Here is a 25095-nt window from a genome sequence, read left to right on the forward strand (position 1 = left end):
TTTCAGTCACCAGGTTCCAGATGTCATCAGGATGCTGGCCAGGCTTTCCCTGGACTAAAGACCCCACCAATGTGTCCTGGAGCTCCGCTTCCCCAGAGACCCACCCTACTAGGGAAAGAGAGAGGCAGACTGGGAGTATGGACCGACCAGTCAACGCCCATGTTCAGCGGGGAAGCAATTACAGAAGCCAGACCTTCCACCTTCTGCAACCCACAATGACCCTGGGTCCATGCTCCCAGAGGGATAGAGAATGGGAAAGCTATCAGAGGAGGGGGTGGGATATGGAGATTGGGTGGTGGGAATTGTGTGGAATTGTACCCCTCTTACCCTATGATTTTGTTAATTAATCCTTTCTTAAATAAAAAAAAAAAGAAGTACTGTCTTGGGACAATGGTTTGATATGTTAGGATTTGAAAGTGTGGACCCCAGTTTCCTAGGGGTAGTCAAACTGTATTTGGGGAAAAGGAAGGCTGAGTTTGTTCCCCCAATATTAAAAAGTTCATCACACATTATCTCAACAAAGAATTGAGGAAAAGGCATGATTTTCAGGTACTTTAAACTTTTATTCAGGAAAATTGAGGACATTCACATGTTAGGGTATGAAAGAAAGAGGGAGAGAGAGAGAGAGAGACCATGTTAACACTTATATGATAGTCCCTGGGGATAGACAGTGAGCTCTCACAGTTTATAGCTTTTAAAACACAAGCTCTACCTCCACCTTACCAAGACACACTTATAACCACGCCTATTTTCTGGGTGGTACCTTGGACAAGGTACCAAGTCAACAAAACCACCTAAAGGTTTGTGATCACTGGACGTGCATGAGCAGACTTTCTTCTAAACTACCTTTAGGTTCTAACCAAATGATGGGAACTACCAAATCTCTGTTATCACTTGTGGGATCTACGCAATTACAAGATTCCTGTTTTCCTTGAAAATACAAGAGTTGGGGATTAACCCACATAGGGCCTGTTCAGCTCTCTTCCCAATAAGATCACAGCTGAGGGTGGAAAAGCTGAAGATGGGGATGAAACTACATCCAGCAAGCTATCAATCAATCAATCAATCAATTCAGAACTAAGCTCATCAAGGCACATCATCATTAAAATAACAAAGACCAAAGGCAGAGAATTCTGAAGATTGCTAACGAAAAGCAACAAGTCACTTTAAGGGAAATTCCATAAGACTATGCACTGATTTCTCAAATCAAAGGCTAGATAGGACTGACAAGGTTTACCCAGAGTTGGGTTTTTTTTTTTTGTTTGTTTGTTTTTAATTACTTGTTTTTATTTTTAATAAAAGATACAGTGTAAAAGAAAGATATAGAGTTAGATTTAGCTATAGAGAGCACTGCTCAACTCTGGCTTATGGTAATCCTGAGTATTGAGGCCTTCAGAGCCTCAGTTATGAAATTCTTTTGTATTCCCATTATACCATCTTCCCACCCACCCCCACTCAGAGTTTTGAATGGAAAAGACCTCCATCCAAAAATACTCTACCTTTTTTTAGTATTAATCAACTTCAAACGAGTGACAAAGAATTTTTAATACAAAAAAAAAAATCTGGGCTGGGATGGCAGCATAATAATTATACAAAGGATATCTCTGAGGCACTGAGGTCCCAATTTCAGTCCCATTACCACCACAAACTAGAGCTGAGCAGTGCTTTGGTCTCTCCCCCCTTCTCTTCCTCTTTCTCCCTTTCTCATTAAAATAAATAAATATTTTTTTTAAAAAAAAGTTATGGAAAATGAAGATACAAAATGGCCTCACCCATAGGGAGTAAACAATCAAACCAAAAAAAGAAGCAAAGTCCATGAAGATAAACTTATGTACTCAGAATACAGATCTGAGGCTACCAAAGGGGTTTGGGATATAGGACTGAGGGAAGGATTGGGCTGCAGGGGCAGAGGGGGTCCAGTTGACTTAGATGATAAAATGCTGGTACTCTAGAGATGGGTTTGGTATAGTATCATATATTGAAAAGGTATGCAACTATACATCTAAAACACTATCTTGTAAACTAAAGTCCCTCAAAGACAAATTAAAAAATGTATAAAAATATCTTTAAAAAATTAAAATACAGCAAAAGAATAACTTTAAAAATGAAATCTGCATTGTCAGACTTTATTTTTGATTCCTCACTTCCAGAAATACCTTCTTTGAACAACCAAAAAGGAAATGAATCTTTTGGGGGCCCTTAACTTCCCAGATAGGTTATTTTCTTACACTTGCAATTCTGTTTGCATTGTACACACAGAAATAAAAATATTATTCCCTGTGGTAACCACTGTTTCTCTCATCCTTAGATTTAACAGTTAAACCACTAACCTTCTGTATTATTTAATAGAGTCTCACTCAAAGGCAACCTAATTTGCTCCTGAGATAAAATTCCGTTTTAAGCACTTGAATCTTCAGGCCAAATTTGGCCCTTTAAATATAACAGGAGATATAAATTTTTACCACTGAGTTACAGGCTTTGGAACAGAGAAGATTGGTAATGAAAAATGTCATACAAACTGAATAGCTAATGCCAGTAATGACTGCCACCTCAATAATACATCTTACACATGGCAGGATTAGCATGCAGCTCACAGCAAAGCTCAGCTCAGAATGGGGTGGAAGTCTGCTCACTCAGCACCTCTGGTTTCCAGACTCTATTATCTTGCTTACTTACTAAATTTAATGTTATGTAATTTATTTTTATTGCTTCATTTGTAAGTCTCTTTCTTCAACCTGGGACATCTTTCAGGGCTTTGACCGCATTTTATATTCAGATGTCCATTTTAATAAAAGAATAAGAATTCTTCTTAAGGAAGACTAGTTGCAAACCCTGTAATTTATGGGAACTAAGAAAGAGAATGGCACATTTGGGCCCCAAATGCCCAAGCCAAAGATGGATCGAGTGCTGGAGAACAGCAAAACCTGTTGAGCCCTGAATAGTGCTTTCAACAAGAGGCCACTATCAAATCATTAAAAGAAACTACTTTCCTATCAGTATCAGCATTTTTTCCTCTTATGAGATATGGGGTCTTTTATAACTGATTTACTCAGGTATCATTTCTCTATTCAAATATGCATTTATGTTTTTTTTTTTCCTGTTATCATGAATCCTATTATACCTCCTCACTTCCATCTGTCTAACCCTTGTCCATTTTCCTGCTGTTACACTGAGGTGAATTAGCCCTTGCAAGTCCACAACGCACCATCCTGTTCATAAAAAGACAAATATACTCTACCAATCTGCAAATCCAGAAACCCATTATCATACTTCAGAGAAAAAGACTTAGACAATCCAGATATATGGTTAAGGGTACATAAAAAGATATAGAGGGGGTCGGGCGGTAGCACAGCAGGTTAAGCACACGTGGTGCAAAGCTCAAGGACTAGTAAGGATCCCTGTTCGCCCTGGCTCCCCACCTGCAGGGGAGTCGCTTCATAGGTGGTGAAGCAGGTCTGCAAGTGTCTATCTTTCTCTCCCCCTCTCTGTCTTCCCCTCCTCTCTCCATTTCTCTCTGTCCCATCCAAGAATGAACAACATCAACAACAACAATAATAACAACAGCAAGGTTACAACAACAAGGGCAACAAAAGGGGGAAATAATAGCCTCTAGGAGCAGTGGATTCATGGTGCAGGCACCAAGCCCCAGCATTAACCCTGGAGGCCAAAAAAAAAAAAAAAAAGAAGAAGATATATAAACACTGGGCATGCTATTAGGCATCTTCCATTGTAAAACATCTAAAGAGATGGTCTCACATCATTTTAAACATTAAGTCTGATAACACACTAAAGTTTATAAAGAGTTCACTACATGCTCAATTTTTGCGGGCATGAGATAACAATAAAAATCTCTCCAAGACTAGGACATATCTAGGAATGGGTGGGGACAAAGAAAGAGCTCACAGGCTAGGGCATAAGCCTTGTACAAGAGGTCCAGATTCAAACTCCCAACGCCACATGGGAGATGCCATGGAACTGAAGAAGTCCTAGTGTTAGGATGTCTCTCCCTCTCTCTGTCTTTGTCTCTTTCCATCTGAATGAAAAAGTGCCTCAGAGGAAGTTAAACAGCATCTATATGTGACCCAGACTTCACCCACAAGAAAAAGAATTAGTACTGGGTGAATTATCTATAAATAAACCATAAGGAAAGGGAAAATGAGCCAGATTCTCTGAGGTCCTGGACAAGCATGTGAGCTTATTCTCCACATTGCACATTCTTTGTAATAGAAACAACTCGATTTGCACTTGTGTGTCTGCCTATAAAATTCAGCTCCCAGAAAGCAGTATGAAAACTCCCAAGGTCAGATTCAGTATTGAGGTCAGTATCTTGGAAGGCAGCCACATGCATTGGTCATGAACAAAACTGGGTTCAGGCTTCCTTGTCTGCTAGCTGTGTCACTCTGGGAGAGTTACTCATCTTCCCTGTTCCTTGTTTTTCTCAGCTGAAGACAGGATAATAGCAGAGTTGTTCTGAGGCTAGCACAGATTCCTGTGTGAAATGCTCAGATTAATGACTACCAAATAAGGGGCACTTGATAAAACTAGCTATGATTATTCTTTGTGCCCTTAAGGATGATTTGAAAAATAAAAATGTCCAGTTCCTGATGGGAGGTTTTTGCATCCTCTGCTGCTATCTCAGGAAACAGGAAGCTCACCTTGTCTTGACTCTAGAGCAGGGAAATTGAATGAGGAGGTGACATGTAGGAGACAAAGGTTGGGAATCCTTCTTGTTTTATGATGCTTTTCCTCTCTGCTTTGATGCTCTTTAGTTTTCATTTGATTTAGATTCCTCACAACACCCTTCCCACTCAATACTGAGTTGCCTTTTGACGTGGTTGTTAGATCTGCTGACCCCTGAGGCGGCTGCATATTAACTGCCTCAGCATGTCTCCTCACTTTGCCTTTCCTGAGTCCTTCCAGCCCAGTGCACAGGGCTTCTCTCTGCCATCCTTCATTTTTCTTTAGCTAACAGACACTCACCCCTGCCGCTCCAGTCATATTCTGCTCTGATAGCTAGTCACCAGACCCTCAAACTCTACCTTTAACAACTCATTTCACCCAAGAAATCTGCCTAGTATGAAAAGAGCACCCTTACAGACAGCAAGGGATGAAAAAGCTAATGTATGCTTCCCACTCCCTCACTGCCTTTCTCACTCTATTTTGTGGAGTTTCCTGCCCTCTTCTCTTTATCTTTTTCTTGGATCTCTCACTAACATTTCAATTTCTCTCTGATTGTTTCACTATCTATAATCTCACAAACCTTTCTTACTGCATTGTATTTACTCACATTTTTCCATCTGAGGAAGTGAAAATTGATTTTATGAGAGCATTCAAATGTTAAGTAAATGAAAAACTTGAGAATGACCATACTGTTCTAATCAATATTTTTTATCATTCATGTCGTTTCTCTGTGGGTTTCCTCTTATTTCTTTCAATCAATCAGATTTGTTGAGTGCCTGTTCGTGGAGGCACTGTTGCTTTGGTATTCATCTTGATTAGTTAAAAAAAAGAAAAGCAAAGAAGAATAAATAATGATGTCTGAGCAATAGAGATGGTGAATAATGTAGCTTTCCCTCTCCCTGGTAAACTAGAAGACAAAGTTAATCAAAATTTGTTGGTATGCTTCTAATTCTACTTCTAAAACCTCTTCTGTTTCATTTGGTTTAATCCCCCCTGCTTAACACTGCATTCTATTTACATAACCACTGTATTCTATTTACATAACCACTGTTAACAAGCACCACCCTCCCTCCAGGGCATTGGTGGTTCAGTGGTAGAATTCTTGCCTGCTCCGCCCCCTCTCCTTGTCACACCCTGATTTTCACCAGTCACTTTTCTCTCCACCCTCTCTATGTCACATCCTGTTCACACCCTATTTGGAAAGTATATATAAGGACAGCATTGTTCGTTTTAGTTTAGTTTTAGTTTAGCTTAGCTTGGATTAGATTGTGCTGCATTCCGCGTGAATAAAGAGATACTGCCTACAGCCCAGCCATGAGTCCCTGGTCGTCTGTCTCCTCTCGCGAAGCCAGCCAGACAAAAATTTTTAGATTATGTTTTATGATGACATTGACATGGAACATAAAACCTAATATCCAGAAGGTTGATCTCTCTCTTAGAGCCTGTTTTCTCTTCTTAGTAGAAACTGGTTTCTTGCTTCATTGGAACAATCTCCCACAGAAGGAAATTCCTTTAGGACCTGATAGTACCCAGCTGTCAGTGGTGGATACAACTTGCATCAATATTATCCAATGAAATAAAATAATTGTAAAGATTTGCCAAGCAGTACTATCTTAGACACTAAATGACAGGGAAATTACAGAAGCTGAAAGAAAATGGTATGCACCACCACAAGCATATAACAGTTTCAATGGCAGTGTTTTTCAGAGCACACACTACTTTCCAAAGTCTCATCAGGTTTCTGGAAAGTATATGTCTTTGGTAGCGATAAGGGTGGGGGTGGGGATGGCACACCCAGTTAGACACACATGGCACTATGCACAAAGAATTGGGTTCAAGCCCCTCTCTCCTCACCTGCAGCTGGATACCTCACAAGTGGTGAAGCAAGTCTGCAGGTATCTATCTTTGTCTCTTGCTCTCTGTCTCCTCCCCTCCCAATTTTTCTCTGTCCCACTGAATAAAACGAAAAACAAAACAAACAAAAAAAGGATAATGGTCACCAAGTGTCATGAATTCATAGTGTAGGCACCAAGCAACGGGATAACCTTGGAGGCAAAAGAAACGAAGAAAAAGAAAAAGAAAAGAAAAAGAGATAAGTAGAAGAGAAAGTGTCTTGGTTTGGATCTGGGGGTCTATTTATTACTGCATGGTGTAGAATAAAGTATGGGGTGAGAATACCATTACTATATTTTTACTTTAAATTATCATTAGCAGACTGGATATTGCACTTGGTTGTTTATAGTGGTTAAGTTAGTAATGAATTTTCAGAGTGAATTCAATTCAGAATTGCTGCTTTAAGATATAAACATATTAGATCTATATACAAATAATGTCAAAGGACATAAATTATGGTGATGTTGTGTATCATACAGAAAATCCTAACAAAGGGATATTTCAAAGTTAAACCAACTGCCAAATAATGTGATTATAGCAAAAACTATACATTTCCTTCTTAAACCCTAAGACAGCAGGAACCGCCTGCTTCTTCTATAGAGCCTAGATTTCCCCCAGTCCTGGAACCTCTAGGGTGGGGCTCACTTACCAGCATGATTCTCTCAATTCATACCAAATGATATTTCATCCACAAATTTCAACCTAATCAATGCAACCAGTACCACCTCAGCATGCTTCACTTCAGAATGTGTCCAGAGATGTCAGGCATGGAATGTCAACCCTTCAGTCTCACTACTCAGGTGAGATCTTTCCTTTCAGAGGACTCTCTAATTCCATTCCAGGTGATTCACTTCCTAACAAAGTCCCAACCTAGATATAGACGAGGTCCCATGAGATAGAGCAGATGTTCACATGTATCCATAAATTAGGGAAAAATATATACCTGAAAGCAAAAGTACACAACAGTCTGCAGTAAGTCAGTAACAAGTTCATAATGAAATAGTGTCTACTTAGACTTAGATAACCTCCTCACCTACTTCCTATTACACTTCCCTCATTCACTCCAAAGCTAATCTTATCAAAGCAAGGACTGCAAAAGTTTAATAAGGGCAAGAGACTGGCATACTTTAACAATGACTCTTTGGTCACTAACAGGCCACACTATCAGCTGGGGCCCTATTCAGGGAGTCCTGAGATTCCCAAACAGACATGATGGGCCTAGGCTTCAAATAAATTCCTTTCTCCATTGTTACCGATCATCTCTATCAGGAACAACAAAATAGACCCCTTTGTGGGTCCCCCCATAGTACCTTGCCCTCAATTTGGATCAACAGCTGTAGAGAATGTTCTATCCTCCAAAAGGACACTCACTAGAAAACATACTCTATGCTACAGCTGAGGAAATTGGGTCCTGATATTGGTGTGGCTTGGAATGTTCTTACTCATGACCACAGAATGTGAGCTCAGATCTAGAGGAATGCAGAGGTCACATAAGCTCCTAAGATGAATATGGGCCCCAGATCACATCAAATCGATGGGGATTACAGTCAACAATAGCTATACACCTTTCCCATATGAAGGAGCTACTCTCTTTCCTGATCCAGCTTTCTGGTCCTTTTTCCAGCCATGACATCATCTCCCCAGACAATAACTTGGATCCACCTGCATGTCATATTTCAGGCTCAGGGGAAAAAAAATTAAAAAATAGTATAGCCACAGGCCCTTTGGAATATAACTAAAATGTGCCTACTCGCTATGTACAAAATGGAGACCCCTCCCCAACTCTTCATCTGCCCTATTCCAGCCTTTAAATTCATGATTAGTTGTTGGGCATTAACGCCAGCCCCCTGCTCCATCAGTGATATTATGGTCTATTTACATAATCATTGTTTTGCCTGCAGGGTGTTGGTTAATCCCACTATTTAGAAGCTTCTCACACAGCTGATATGGAAGCTTTCTACCTTCTAGGTCTTTTCTCCATCCCCTTTCATAGCCATTTCCTTTTCCAATTTGCCACTTCCATTTTCTAAGATATAAAAGGCATTGTCTCTGATCAATAAAGGCATTGTATTGCATTCCTGCTCCGCCACGAGTTCCTGGTCTCTCTCCTGCAAAGCTAGCCCAGCAACTAGTCAACAACTTGTTTGGCTTTATATGTTAACTCTCTTTTCAGCTACCAGGTTCCAGATGTTAGCATGGTGCCAAACAGACTTCTCTGGACAGACAACCCCACCAATGTGTCCTGGAGCTCTACTTCCCCAGAGCTCCGCCCCACTAGGGAAAGAGAGAGACAGGCTGGAAGTATGGATCCACCTGTCAATGCCCATGTTCAGCAGGGAAGCAACTACAGAAGCCAGACCTTCCACCTTCTGAATCCCAGAATGACCTTAGGTCCATACTCCCAGAGTGTTTAAAGAATGGGAAAGCTATCAGGGAAGTGGATGGGATATGGGTTCTGATGGTGGGAATTGTGTGGAGTTGTACCCCTCTTAACCTATGGTTTTGTCAATGTTTCCTTTTTTATAAATAAATAAGAAAACAAAAATATAAACATATTTACATTTAATTTTGCATAAAGATAAATAATTGTAGCAAACATTTGGATACTGTGCCTGGACACTGAATTACTGTAGGGATGGAAATTTATGGGACTTCTTCCTTCCATTGCTTTTTTTCTCTTGAGAATCCTCAAAGACCACACTCCTAGTGAGTAGTTGAAAGGTCCACTGCATGCAGCTATCAAGAACAATGAACCCACCTTCTCTGACCCATCTTGGACAGAGCTAGAAGGAATTATGTTAAGTGAACTAAGTCAGAAAGATAAAGATGAGTATGGGATGATCCCACTCATCAACAGAAGTTGACTAAGAAGATCTGAAAGGGAAACTAAAAGCAGGACCTGATCAAATTGTAAGTAGGGCACCAAAGTAAAAACCCTTGGTGAGGAGTAGACATGTAGCTTCCTGGGCCAGTGGGGGATGGGAGTGGGCAGGAGGGATGGGTCACAGTCCTTTGGTGGTGGGAATGGTGTTTATGTACACTCCTAGCAAAATGTAGACATATAAATCAGTAGTTAATTAATATGAGAGGGGGAAATCAATTGTATGTCTCAAAGTTTCTCAAAAGACAAACTGAATCTTTTTAATATATAGGCTATGTATTTGATATGCGGACTCTCTCAAAAGCCTAGACCAAGTAGATTAGAAGCTTCCAATAGCACAGCTATATACAAGATACTGGGTACTGTCCAGCAAACCATAACAAAGGGACTTTTCAAAGTTAACCCAATTAACAAATAATGTGATGATAATATTAACTATTGATTGTCTTTTTGAACCCTAAGACAGCAGGAACCTCACATCTTCACTATAGAGCCCCTACTTCCCCCAGTCCTGGAACCCTTGGATAGGGCCCACTTTCCCGTATGTATCTCCCAATCCAAACCAAATAATATTGCATCCGCCGATCACAACATAACCAAAGCAACGATTGCCACCTCAACATGCTTCACCTCAGACTGTATCCAGAGACTTCACGTGTGGAATGACAACCCTTCAGCTTCATTACTCGGGTTCCAGATGCCACCAGGATGCTGGCTAGGCTTCCCTGGATTGAAGACCCCACCAATGTGTCCTGGAGCTCAGCTTCCCCAGAGACACATCCTACTAGGGAAAGAGAGAGGCAGACTGGGGGTATGGACTGACCAGTCAACGCCCATGTTCAGCGGGGAAGCAATTACAGAAGCCAGACCTTCTACCTTCTGCAACCCTCAACGACCCTGGGTCCATGCTCCCAGAGGGATAGAGAATGGGAAAGCTACCATGGGAGGGGGTGGGTTATGGGGATTGGGTGTTGGGAATTGTGTGGAGTTGTACCCCTCCTACCTTATGCTTTTGTTCACTAATCCTTTCTTAAATAAAAAATTAAAAAAAAAAAAAAAGAAAGGTCCACTGCCTGAAAGAGTGGCGGGCCACTCACACAGTACCCGGAGGCCTTGACAAAGTTAGAAAGAAGAAACTAGAAGGAAATGCTTCCCTTCTCCCACCACCCCCAAATGTGAGCAGTGTAGTAAGTCCATTGCAATAGTTTCTCTTTCTTTTGTTTGTTTTTTACCAGAACACTGTTCAGCTCTGGTTTATGGTGGTGTGGGGACTGAACTGGGACTTTGGTGCCTCAGGCATGAGAGTCTCTTTGCATAACCATTATGCTATCTACCCTCCACCTTTCTCTTCCTTTGGATTCAGCTTTGTTTCTACTCTAATATGTCATGTTGATCCTACTCTCTGAAAAAGATCGATGTCAACAATTTTGAGAAATAAACACATCAGAGAGGGACAGGAATCCCAGTCTCTTTGGAAATGCATCATTCCAAGGGCTTGTAAATTAGGGCAGCAGGTCATAAAGACACTGCAATTGGAGCATATTTCTTTCTTGAGTGCAATATGCATTAATATTACATGAGCCCTTTTTCTCCTCTGTCTGCTTTACTTACTTTTGGAAGTAGCTTTTTAGTGACCTCGTTCCCTACTTCTCATGTTCTTCTAAAGTCACCCTCCAGAGACTGAAGCTATCTTTTTTATTTTTCAGTGCTTAGCTCAGTTAGCCCTATAGCATGTGTTGAACTCTTAGAAGCTAGAACATGCCTATAAAAATAATCCCAGAGCTCTCAGACTCAGTTATTTGAAATTCTCCATTAATATTTCCCTTAAGATAGAGTTCTGATATTTAGATAATAGAGAACTAATAATGCTCTCTAACTAGGCACATTTCCTTACTTAAGTAGAGAAATAAGGATAGATAGGAGGAAAGAAGGAATGAGACAGAGAGAGAGAGAGAGAAAGGAAAGGAAGAAGGGAAGAAAGAAACAATGTAAGAATAAAGGAAGAAAGGAAGAAAGAAAAGGGAGAAAAAAAAGGAGAAATAGAAGCAGGTTTTCCACTTTTTTTTTTCTTCTGCTTCTTTCATATTTTTAAGCATTTAATTTCATGCCTCTTCAAAACATGTGTTACCACACCATGTCAACCATTAACATATCAATATGCCTCTCCCAGAGTCTATTAGATCCCTCCAACCTTACAGCCCTCAACACACTCTTGGTAGCCTAGGTTCTGTGGTCAGAGTCCAAGAGTAAGTTTTGTTTGACTTTGTCTTTCTCTTTCTGATATATTTTGTAAAGCAAAGTACCTTCTAGCTCCATGCATACTGTAGTAAGAGGCAATATTTTGTGCTTTTTTTATAGTTGAATAATAGTGTGTGTGTGTGTGTGTGTGTGTGTGTCTGTGTGTGTGAGAGTGTGTTCTCCTATATTATTTTGATGCTTAGGAGTAGAATTTCCGACTTAAGAGTTAGGATCTCTTTCTGGATTTGTGAGAGATAGAAAGAAAACAGATCACTGCTTAGTTCTGTCATATGTGATGCTGGATATCAAATATAGGAGTGCAGGCACCCCATCCTGTGCTCTCCATGGCTCTATGCTCTCTTTTTATTTCTTCCCAATCAATGACACACTGTTGAAGAGTGAGTGTTAACTATCCTAAGCTCAAGTTTCTGAAATTATTTGTCTAAAACACTGCTTTTTAAGGACGGATGGAATGAAGACTATATTATAGGGTAAGACTATTCATTTAATATATTTGTACTTGCTTATGAATGGCTTCTGTGATACAAAGAACATTTAATATATTAAGTTATAGAGTCTTACAGTCTTATAGAGAGCTTTTGGTTCTAGCAACAAAAATTTAAGATAAGAAAATCTAAGGGACTGGATAGTGGTGGCTCACCAAGTAGGACACTAACATTTATCATGCTAAACCCAGGCTAAACCCTCCAGTCCCCACCTTGGTAAGTGGTAGAGCCGCACAGCAGGCATCTCATCTTTTCTGTCTTTGCCTCTCTCCCACTCCCTCACCCTCTATGAAGAAAATGGCTGTCAGTAAATTGTAGTCATTGTGTAGACACCAAATCTCACTGATGCTCTGATAGATAGAAAGGAAGAACGCAAACCTGTCAGCCAACAATCTAAAGCATTTTTGGCACAGTCTCCACTTTTTAGTGGTTATCTGGTTAATTCTGTTATTTGTGTAAGAACAGTGGTACTGATACACATGCAAAAAAGATCAAATGTGGTATACCTTCCAGTTATTAAACATGAAATTAATGTCAAGTTTATGTATGACTGGTTCAACAGATGTACTTTATTGGTTGCATATATACTAATATCCAGAGAATTAATTTATTGAAAATGTCCATGTTTTTATTTTTTTAATTAAAACTTGTCTGAGGTTTAGATTACATAAAGTATCTCAAATAAAACAAAACTTGGTGCCAAGCATAAGAAACTTTTCTGAAAACCTTTCTTTTGTGGAAAGGCAGTGGTTTGATGCCATCAGAATACACACACACACACACACACACACACACACACACACACAAATTGAAAAGTTAGAAAAGAGATAGAACAACAGCAGCCATTGTTCTAACCTTTTGCACGAAGGGGGGAAGCATTATTTTGTTATTTTTGTTATTTTTATGCAGTATGAAGTCAGAGTATTTCTGTCACTCAGACTGACCTGCCTTTTCTCCCTCCAGGCTGTTTTTATAATCTTGTGACTGAGGAAGAACTATAGGCTTAGAAGTTTTTCTCTCATGTCTTATCTTGCTGCTCTCTCTCTGTCAGAGGAACCTAAATGACCCACACCACCATGGTTATCATAGATAGTTCAAAACCATCTCCATTGCGGTTCAGTTTCAACTGAGCTCAGTCATACAATGCCATGAATTAAACCAGGGCCTTAGGCATGCAAGGCACATACTCTACCACTGAGCCACCTCCCTGACCTACAAAAGACATCTTTAATATGCCATAAAGTTTCTTCATTTAAGAAATCTATAAAATAGTTAAGGACATGAAAGAAGATCCAAGCAGATACAGAGAATAAAATATTTCTCTATGAAAAGTTTTAGATTATGCTAGTTGTTCCTAAATTAATAAATTCAATTTATTTCCAATCAAAACCTCTTCATAATTTTAAATATTTTACAAGGCCATCATTGTACTTAATTCATCTGGAACATAAATTCTCAAGGCCTTCCATGCTTTTTTTGTTTTGTTTTGCTTTGTTTTACTAGAACACCCACTGTTTAATTCTGATTTAGTGTTAGCAGGGACCAAACCTTGGACTGCTAGTACCTCGCACATGAAAGTTTTAAGTGTAAACCAGTGTGGTATTTCTCCAGCCCTGCTATAAATTTTTAAAAGAAATTTTAATGGTTACATTTACAAAATAATTCTAGTAATTTTATAGATCCATATATAATTTGAATTTATTATGAATGTTTTGAAGCCACATAAGCAGTGGAGAATTTTATGTGGTCAATGGGTAAAATGAGCCAGCATGTTGGGTTCACCTATAGAAGAAGATACTACATAGATGGTAAAGATGGTCTGAAACACAAAGGAGATAGAATGAAGGCTGAAAGACTCTGTAAATTTCTATTTTAAGATGTTAAAAATAATTTTTACAATGTTAGAACATTCAAACAATGAATAACTGTTTAATAATGAGAGAGAACCTTACCCCCAGTTCCATTCATTTTCCCTATATATTTTTCTTAATTCGTTTTCTTTGAAAATGTATTCTGTCTTTAAACATATATATATATGTATATATATTTGAACTACTGAAGCATGCATAAAATCAAATAGAGTAACATAAAAAAATCTATTGTCATTAAGCTGTATTAATAAATGCTAATTAATGTTTCTTCAATTGTCATTTGCATCTCTAGTGAAAAAATAAATATTACAGATGTTACTGGTGTCTTTTACATTTCTACTATGTTCTCTTTCTACTATAATTTTATATGTGTTACTGATTTTATTTTTTTATGTTTACTCTGTATGTGTATGTCAGCTGGCCAGAAATAACATTGTTTGATGTGTTTAAATACTTTCCACAAATGGTATGCTGAACACATTTGTTCTTCAACTTTCTTTTTCATGCTTTACTGAGTTTTAAATACACACCCAAGTCCATAAAAATAGATCAAGTGTTTTCATTTTAATGCATTTTAATTGCCTCTCAGTCTTCCATGGGATGGTTATACTAAACGTATGTAACCATTTACTGAGGTTAAGACAATTTGATTGCTTCCATTGAGGAGATTCTATACAGATGGCTACAAAGTGCATCTTATACATATCTTATGCCTGAGTAGGAGAACTGTGAGGTCAGCACTTAGAAATGAGCTGATTGTGAGGCCCAAAAAGTTGCATAGTAGTTAGAGCAGTGGACTTAACCTGCATGAGATAATCAGTTCAATCCCTGGTATTGCATATGCTAGAATGATGCTTGGATTCTCTCTCTATCTTATAGATAAGTAGTCTCTTAAAAAAGGAAATGGGGCCGAGTGGTGGCACACCTGGTTGAGTGCTTGTGTTACCATGTGGAGGGCATGGGCTCAAGCCCTACTTCCATCTTCAGGTGGAGGGAGGGGAAGCTTCACAAGAGGTGAAGCGCTTCTGCAGATTTCTCTCTTTCTCTCTCACTATCTTCTCCTCTCTCCATATCTATCTGTCCCAGGTAATATATAAAGGGGGGGAAAAAAAGAAAAAGAAAAATGCATGGCCACCAGGAATGGTGGATTTCTAGTGCTGGCACCAAGTCTAAGCAATAACCCTGGAAGAAATTTTAAAAAGGGTGGGTAGGATGATCATGGCAATAAAAAAGCAAAGAGTTTAATCTTACTTAAGAGTGGACCATTTACTATTTTGCTTAATAGGAACTTTGGGATAGGGTTGACTTTTTTAGGCTAGGCCTATTCAGTTCCTAGTAAGGTGATTAATGATTCCTCCATCCTGCCCTCTGACTAGTGACAGAATGGTCACTGCATCTACAAACCCACACCCAGATGCAACACCATCTGAAGAGGTTTTTTTTTTCTACAACAATGTTAGGAATTGTTTACTCTGTATGTACATATCAGTTGGCCAGAAATAACATTGTTTTGTGTGTTTAAATACTTTATACAATCTCTTAGGAAACCTACAATACTCCCAGTAGGTCTTTCCTTCATGCTTCATTGCTACAACTGGGTCACTGCCAAAGAGAATGTGTCTACTTTACATTAAAACAAGTCTACTCTTGGGGAGTCAGGTGGTAGGTAGCGCAATGGGGTAAGCACAGGTGGCGCAAAGCACAAGGACCGCATAAGGATTCCAGTTTGAGCCCCTAACTCCCCACTTGGAAGGGAGTCGCTTCACAGATGGTGAAGCAGATCTGCAGATGTCTTTTTCTCCCCCCTCTCTGTCTTCCCTTCCTCTCTCCATTTCTCTCTGTCCTATCCAACAATAATGACATCAATAATAACTACAACAATAAGACAACAAGGACAACAAAAGGGAATAAATACATAAAAATTTAAAAAAGTCTACTCCTTGACTGAGGGAAGTAACTTCTTCTCTTAAAACATAACTGAATAGAGAAAGGGGTGATTAGCTAAATAAAATTAAATTCCTATGAAAAACAGTCAAGGTCAGGTGAAGTTTTTAGAAGGCACCTAGTCACCATCAGCGCATATTAGACCCATATTAACCTTACTAGTTATTACCAAATAGTTTTTCCAAATATATCTATCAACTTAAATACTCACCAGTAGCTTAAGAGAGTTCCCAACAAATGCCTTTACCTCGATTGGGTTAATTGGGTTAATCGGGTTCATCCCAATTTCTGTAATATGAAAGGTTTCACCACTGATCTACTTTTCCTTATTACTAACAAGATTTGAGTATTTTTAACATGTATTTTGGTCAGTTTTCCTTTTCTGTAAACTACTTCTCTATCCTTTTTGCCTACCTTTCTATTGAGTTGTCCTGGGGATTTATTAGAATTATTTATACTTATGCTCATCACTTATTTGTTAATATAAGTCGTACACATTTTTTTCTCAATGTTATTAGTCTTTTAACTTATTTGTTAGTAGTAGGTTTCTAGTTTCTTAGACACTAAGGTTATTGGAAACCAAGGTTAGGGATCAGAAGGAATGAAGGATAATAGGAATGGTTGTACCCAATAATACTAAAAATTGAAAAGTTTGGAAGGAGAATCATTCAATATCCAGTAGAAGACCAAGAGTTCAGGCATCAAGTTTCTGAAATTGAAAGGAGATGGAGTGTTCAATGAACCATGAGACCTGGGTGTCCAATTTATTGAGCACCTGTTCTCTGCCAGTTTCATTCATTGTGCCAACCTCTGTTCTAAGTGCTTTTGATAAATTAATGCATGTATTCATTATAACAATTTTATGAGGTGAGTATTATTAAATTTCAGATTTATATATGAGGATGCCATACATCTAACAATGAGGTTACAGGTACAAACAACCTACATAATTTTTCCCATCCCACACAGCAGGTAAGAGATTTATCTTAATTTGAACCCATAAAGTTGTTTCCAAAACCACTGTTATACATTTTTGTCTGTGTGGTTTCTCCTACTTCATGTTCATTGCCATTATAACAAGATTTGGGAAAGATGAAACCATACATTAAATGCATATATATGTATGTGTGTGTGTGTGTGTTTCATAGTGTAAGTTTACTTGCTTCTCCAACTTTTATATTCTCACATGTAAATAAATTAGAAAATAAACATTCCAAAATATTTTAACTAGGTTTCAAATTGACAGTTTCCTCCCTCTCTCTTCCAACCTCTTTATCTCCCTTTCTCCCATTGTTTTAAGTCTCCACACCACTTAAACATGCCCCGCAAATTGTCTATAGTGACATTCATTTTGTCTCCTATCATGAGCACAACTCATTAGAAATTTGAAATATGGGCACAGCCAATTTAGTGAAGTAAACTCAAAACAGATCATTTTTAAATTAACTATGACACTGTCTTCTTTCACCCTTAAGTGTTTTACTATCATCATTCCAATTTAGGAAACTGAAGAAACCATTAAAAGCCCCTAAGCTATCAATGCTTTCTGTAAATAGCTTTCCTTTTTTATATAAAGAAGCCATCCCACCCCATATTCCTGATAATAAACAAAATTCCCAATATTGTTTATATATTGCCGGGATAGCCTGAGGGTACTTCTTCCCGAGCTAGTGCTCTCTGGGTTGGAGAGAACTCAACTGGAGCTGATCTAGGCTGCTGTGTGGGAGAGGGATCAGGAACGCGTGCTGCACCAACTTCCGCAGGAGATACACTCTGGAACTCTCGGAGCCGGAAAGCAATTTCCAAGTGTCTTTAATCAGAAGAGCAGCTGTTTTTATACTATCCAAGTAGGGTGGAAACAGGATGTGATATAGAGAGGGTGGAGAGAAAAGTGACTGGTGAAAATCAGAGTGTGACAAGGAGGGGGCGGAACAGGCGAGAATCCTATAACTGAACCACCAATGCCCTGGAGTGCTTTATGTAAAAGTGATTTATGTAAATAGACCAAACCTTTGGATCAGTAAATCCCTATATAGCCATATGGATAAGAAGAAGCCAGGGGGAGATGGCAACTACCCAACAATATATAGAAACCAAATATCACCGCAAAGATAATGAGAACCAACACAGAGATTCTATAATGAATAGGAGCTAGTAGACTCCTTCAGTTTGAAGAACTAGAGCACACTCAGGCAACTGCCAAACATCAGACCAGTTTGGTCTTTCAACTTTCATCCTCTGCATCTAAACCCATAACTGTCTGACAAACATTGGTCTTTACATACATTCACAGAGTGAAGAACTGTCACATGCAAATGAAGATAAGAGAATCATCTTTATTATTGCTAATAGGAAGTGGGACATTGGTGTTTTGTTTGATGGGGAAGCACATGGTGTGGTGATTTGCCCGTTCATGAATAAAGATTAAACTACAGCTTCTCAGCGCAGCCTTGTGTCCCCGAGTCTCTGTCTTTGTCTACCGCCGCGACGCTAGCCCGGCCTGCTGGCACCTCCGAACTTAAACGACATCTCCCCCTTCCTCTCAATTTCTGGCTGTCTCTATCAAATAAAAAAAAGATTAAAAATTAAAAACCAAAAAAAAGAGTACAGTAATTAAACTTCTTTTAATTCAAAACTTTTTAAAAATTACACAGTATAATTTAATACATAAGAGTTTCAGTTATGAGCAAAGTAACAGTCCATATCTTGCATTTAAGCATTAAAAGAGATATAGATAGCACCCCTAGCATAGTGTTAGTAGTGCCTTAATAGAAGTAGCTGTTAAAATTATTTCGAGAACATCTATCTAAGCCTACTAACTCATTAACAAATGTTCCCATGATACAAATAGACATGTGCCTTATTCCCTTTAAGTAGTTGCTTCCTTGCTCTGGCTGACATTTTGTTTTCTTTTCCAGATAAATTTCACATTTTCTATGAAAAAGGATTGTGACCTGTGTTATATTTCTTTTCCATACACATGACTCAATCTGACCTGCTATATTTGCCTGCAAGGATAATTATCCCATGTTAATTCTATAGTTCACACATCCTCTCCTTATTCCCAAAGTATAAGCGCAGATTCTCCTAAGAATAGACAGACTGTGTCCTGAGAAAAAACTGAGATGGTAGAGTACAGAATTTACAAACGCAAACCTCCCAGTTTTATTCCTGACTATAGAGCAGTATTCTAGCTTCGTTCTCCCTTTTTCATGTGAATTTCTCTATTTCAGATGAAACAAATATGATCAATTTCAAAAAAATAAGCTAATGGATTAGGAGTTTTGGGGCATGGTTTGAACAGAAGATCAGAATTGTTTGCCTAGTGCTTGAGTGCATTACTGCCATATTTCTAACTTGAGAAGTCAAAACCAAAAGCAGTTCTCCAAAACAACTTAGCATTCCCGTGCACATACAACACACACAGAGCATAGAAAATCTTTGAAATAATCCAATTCAATTTAAAATTTTAATAAATATTTAGTATATAATAGTGTTCTAGGTGTTGTGGCCCTCAAAAACCTACTCTCTGGAGAAGATAGAAGGGACATAAAGAACTAAGATGAGACAGTCTACAAAAATAGGAACTGGAAAAATAAATAAAGTATCACACACACAGAGAGAGAGAAAGTCACTAGGTCTATATGTTAAGTTATATAAGGAGCTTCAAGTAGGCCATCTCTCCTCCCTTAAACAGGACTGAGCATGACTCTGTATTAGTTAATTTTTTTTTTTTTTTGCCTCCAGAGTTATCTCTGGGGCTTGGTGCCTACACTATGAATCCACTGCTCCTAGAAGCCATTTTTCCCCCTTTTGTTGCCCTTGTTAAATGTTGCTGTTATTGTTGTCATTGCTTTCGTTGTTGTTGGATAGGACAGAGAGAAATGAAGAGAGGAGGGGAAAGCAGAGAGGAGGAGAGAAAAATAGACACCTGCAGACCTACTTCACCACCTGTGAAGCCCACCCCCACCTGCAGGTAGGAAGCTGGGGGACTCAAACCGTAATCCTAATGCAAGTCCTTGCGCTTTGCACCATGTGCGCTTAACCTGCTGCACTACCGCCCAGCCCCCATTAGCTAAATTTTATTCCAAATTTATAAATTGTGAACTATTACTTTCTTTTTATTATTATTTTTTTATTTAAGAAAGGAGAAATTAACAAAACCATAGGGTAGGAGGGGTACAACTCCAAACAATTCCCACCACCCAATCTCCATATCCCACCCCCTTCCCGATAGCTTTCCCATTCTCTATCCCTCTGGGAGCATGGACCCAGGGTCATTGTGGGTTGCAGAAGGTGGAAGGTCTGGCTTCTGTAATTGCTTCCCCGCTGAACATGGACTTTGACTGGTCGGTCCATACTCCCAGTCTGCCTCTCTCTTTCCTATTAGGGTGGGTCTCTGGGGAGGCAGAAGTCTAGGACACATTGGTGGGGTCTTCAGTCCAGGGAAGTCTGGCCGGCATCCTAATGACATCTGGAACCTGGTGACTGAAAAGAGAGTTAACATACAAAGCCAAAAAAATTGTTGAGCAATCATGGACCCAAAGGTTGGAATAGTGGAGAGGAAGTGTTAGGGGGGTACTCACTGCAAACTCTACTGTACTTCTGATTTCAGGTATATATTTTGCAGTAGTTTATGGATACATGTGAACATATGCTCTCTCTCACAGAAACTGGTGTATATCTAGGTTTTGGGACTTTGTTATAAAGTGAACCACCAGGGATGGAATTAGAGTATACTATGAAAGGAAAGGTCTCACCCGAGTAATGAAGCTGAAGGGTTGTCATTCCACAGGTGAAGTCTCTGGACACAGTCTGAAGTGAAGCATGTTGAGGTGGCAATCATTGTGTTGACTAGGTTGCAATCAGCATATGCAATATTATTTGATATGGATTGGGAGAGGCATATAGGAAAGTGGGCCCTATCCAAGATTTCCAGGACTGGGGGAAGTAGATGCTCTATAGTGGAGATGTGAGGTTCCTGCTGTCTTAGGGTTCCAAAAGACAATCAATAGTTAATGTTATCATCCTATTATTTGGTAATTGGGTTAACTTTGAAAAGTCCTTTTGTTAGGGTTGCTGTACAGTACCCAGTATCTTGTATATAGCTGTGCTATTCATTGCTTCTGATCTACTTGGTCTAGGCTTTTGAGAGAGTCCGCATATCAAATACAAAGCCTATATATTAAAAAGACTCAGTCTGTGTTTTAAAAACGTCGAGACATACAATTAATTTTGCCCCTCTCATATTAATTAACTAGTGATTTATATGACTACATTTTACTAGGAGTGTACATAAACACCCTTCCCACCACCAAAGGACTGTGACCCATCTCTCCCCCCACTCCACCCCCCATTGGCCCAGGAAGCTGCATGTCTACCCCTCACCACAGGGTTTTTACTTTGGTGCCCTACTTACAATTTGGTGAGGTCCTGCTTTCAGGTTCCCTTTCAAATCTTCTTTCTCAACTTCTGTTGATGAGTGGGATCATCCCATACTCATCTTTATCTTTCTGACTTAGCACACTTAACATAACTCCTTCTAGCTCTGTCCAAGATGGGTCAGAGAAGGTGGGTTCATTGTTCTTAATAGCTGCATAGTATTCCATTGTGTATATATACCACAGCTTTCTCAGCCACTCAACTTTTGTTGGGCACCTGGGTTGCTTCCAGGTTTTAGCTATTATGAATTGTGCTGCTATGAACATAGGAGTACACACCTCTTTTTGGTTGGGTGTTATGGAATCCTTGGGGTATAACCAAGGAGGGGAATTACTGGATCATATGGAAGGTCCATGTCTAGCCTTGTGAGAGTTTTCCAGACTGCTTTCCACAGAGGCTGTACCAATTTACATTCCCACCAGCAATGCAAAATGGTTCCTCTGTTCCAACAACCTCTCCAGCATTTGTTGCTGCTGTCCTTTTTGATGTATGCCATTTTCACAGGGGTAAGGTGGTATCTCAGTGTTGTCTTAATTTGCATTTCTCTGACAATCAGTGACCTAGAACAGTTTTTCATATGTTTGTTAGCCTTTTGGAACTCCTCTGAGGTGAATGTTTTGTTCATATCTTCTGCCCATTTTTGGATGGGGTCATTTGCTTTTTTGGTGTGAATATGCTGAGCTCTTTATATATTTTGGTGATTAGTTTCTTGTCTGATGTATGGCATGTGAAGATCTTCTCCCATTCTGTGTGGGGTCTCTTTGTTTGTTTAATAGTTTCTTTGGATGTGCAGAAGCTTTTCAATTTGATGTAGTCGCATTGGTTTGTTTCTGCTTTAGTCTTCCTTGCAATTGGGTTTGATTCATCAAAGATGCCCTTGAGATTTAGTTGGGAAAGTGTTTTACCAATGTTTTTCTCTAAGTATTTGATTGTTTCTGGTCTGACATCTAGGTCTCTGATCCATTTGGAGTTGATTTTTGTTTTTGGTGAGATAAAGTGGTTCAATTTCATTCTTCTGCATGTTTCAGCCCAGTTTTCCCAGCACCATTTATTGAAGAGAGCCTCCTTCTTCCATTTAATCCTTTGGGCCCTCTTATCAAAGATTAGATGTCCATAGGTGTGGGGATTTATTTCTGGGCTTTCAATTCTGTTCCACAGGTCTGTGTGCCTATTTTTGTTCCAGTTCCTTGCTGTTTTGATGATGATGGCTTTATAATATAGTTTAAGGTCTGGGAGTGTGATGCCTCCATTTCTGTTTCTTTTCTATAAGATGGTTTTGGCAATTCTAGGTGTTTTCAGGTTCCAGATAAATGATTTTAGTGTTTGTTCTATTCTCTTAAAGAAGGTTGGTGGAACTCTGATGAGTATTGCATTAAATTGTATATGGCTCTGGAGAGAATATTCATTTTGATGATATTTATTCTTCCAATCCATGAGCATGGGATATCTTTCCATTTCTTGGTATCAGTTTCTATTTCCTTGAGTAGCGACTCATAGTTTTCAGCATACAAGTCTTTCACTTCTTTGGTCAACTTTATTCCTAGCTATTTGATTGATTTTTCTGCAACAGTGAATGGGAGTGATTTCTGGATGTCTTCTTCTTCAGATTTAGTGTTTGCATAAAGAAATGCCACTGATTTTTGTACATTGATTTTGTAGCCTGATACCTTGCTATATTGCCTAATAACTTCCAGTAGTTTTCTGCTGGATTCTTTAGGTTTTTCTATGTAAACTGTCATATCTTCTGCAAATAGTGAGAGCTTGACTTCTTCCCTTCCAATCTGTATTCCTTTGATTTCTTTCTCTTGCCTGATTGCTATGGCAAGAAATTCCAATACTATGTTGAAGAGTAATGGTGACAGTGGACAACCCTGTCTAGTCCCTGATCTGAGGGTGAATGCTTTCAGCTTCTGTCCATTGAGTATGATGTTGGCTGTAGGTTTGCTATATAAAGACTCCACTATCTTGAGGAATTTCCCATCTATTCCCATTTTTTGTAGAGTTTTGAGCATGAATGGGTGTTGGATTTTGTCAAAGGCTTTATCTGCATCTATTGAGATAATCATGTGATTTTTTGCTTTGCTTTTATTGATGTGATGAATGAAATTGACTGACTTATGGATGTTGAACCAGCCTTGCATTCCTGAGATGAATTCCACTTGGTCATGATGAACAATCTTTTTGATATGTTTCTGTATCCAGTTGGCCAAGATCTTGTTTAATAGTTTGGCATCTATGTTCATCAGAGATATTGGTCTGTAGTTTTCCTTTTTTTTGTTCTGTCCTTATCAGCTTTTGGTATCAGGGTGAGGTTGGCTTCATAGAAGGTGGAAGGGAGTATTCCTGTTTCTTCAATCATATGGAAAAGCTTAAGAAGTATGGGTACTAACTGTTTCCTGAAAGTTTTGTAGAAATCATTTGTGAAGCTGTCTGGTCCATGACTTTTGTTGTTTGGGAGATTCTTAATAACGGTTTCAATTTCTTTGTCTGTAATTGGTGCATTTAGATTTTGTAGTTCTTCTTGGTTCAGTTTTGGAAGGGCATATGTTTCTAGGAATTGTTCCATTTCTTCCAGATTCTCTAGCTTGGTGGTGTATAGTTCTTCATAGAAGTTTTGCATGACTCTCTGGATTTCTGTGGTGTCAGTTGTGGTATCTCCTCTATCGTTTACAATTCTATTAATTTGAGTCTTCTCTCTTTTTTGTTTGGTGAGTCTGGCTAGGGGTTTGTCAATTTTGTTTAATCTTTCAAAGAACCAACATTTGGATTCATTGATCTTTTGTATGATTGTTTTATTTTCGATGTTGTTTATTTCTGTTCTAATTTTATTGATTTTTGTCCTTCTGGTTACTTTAGGGTTCCTTTGTTCCTCTTCCTCTGAGTCCTTGAGGTGTGCAGTAAGGTCGTTCATTTGAGCTTCTTCTTGGTGTTCAATATGTGATTGTATGGCTATAAGTTTCCCTCTGCTTTAGCTGTGTCCCAAATATTTTGATAGGTTGTGTCTTCATTTTCATTAGTTTCCAGGAACATTTGAATTTCCTGTTTGAGTGAGTCTCTGACCCAGTGGTTCTTGAGGAGTATGTAGTTTAGTTTCCAAATTCTGTGACTTTTAATAATTTTCTGTTTGTTGTTAAATGTTAGTTTTACTCCACTGTGGTCTGAGAAAATACTTGGGATGATTTCAATGCTCTTGAATTTATTGATGCTGTCTTTGTGGCCTAACATGTGGTCTATCCTTGAGTATGTGTTATGTGGATTTGAAAAGAAGGTGCATTCCAGTTTTGGGGGGTGAAGGACTCTGAAAATGTCCAAGAGGTCTAGTCTGTCAATCTCTTCAACAATTCTCTTGCATCTTTGTTGATTCTCTACTTTGTTGATCTGTCTAAGTATGAAAGTGGGGTATTGAAGTCTCCCACTATTATTGTATTACTATTGATGTATTTTTGAAATTCTTTCAGTAGGTGCTTGATGTATTTAGATGGTCCTTCATTGTGTGCATAATTAATAATTGTTAATTATTTTAATTAATAATTGTTAAGTCTTCTTGGCTGATTGATCCTCTAATAATTATGTAATGTCCTTGCCTATCTTTTATTACTTTATTTAATTTAAAATCTATTGTGTTTGAGATGAGAATGGC

Source organism: Erinaceus europaeus, chromosome 5 (assembly GCF_950295315.1).
Source record: "Erinaceus europaeus chromosome 5, mEriEur2.1, whole genome shotgun sequence".
In the NCBI taxonomy this organism is placed as follows: Eukaryota; Metazoa; Chordata; class Mammalia; order Eulipotyphla; family Erinaceidae; genus Erinaceus; species Erinaceus europaeus.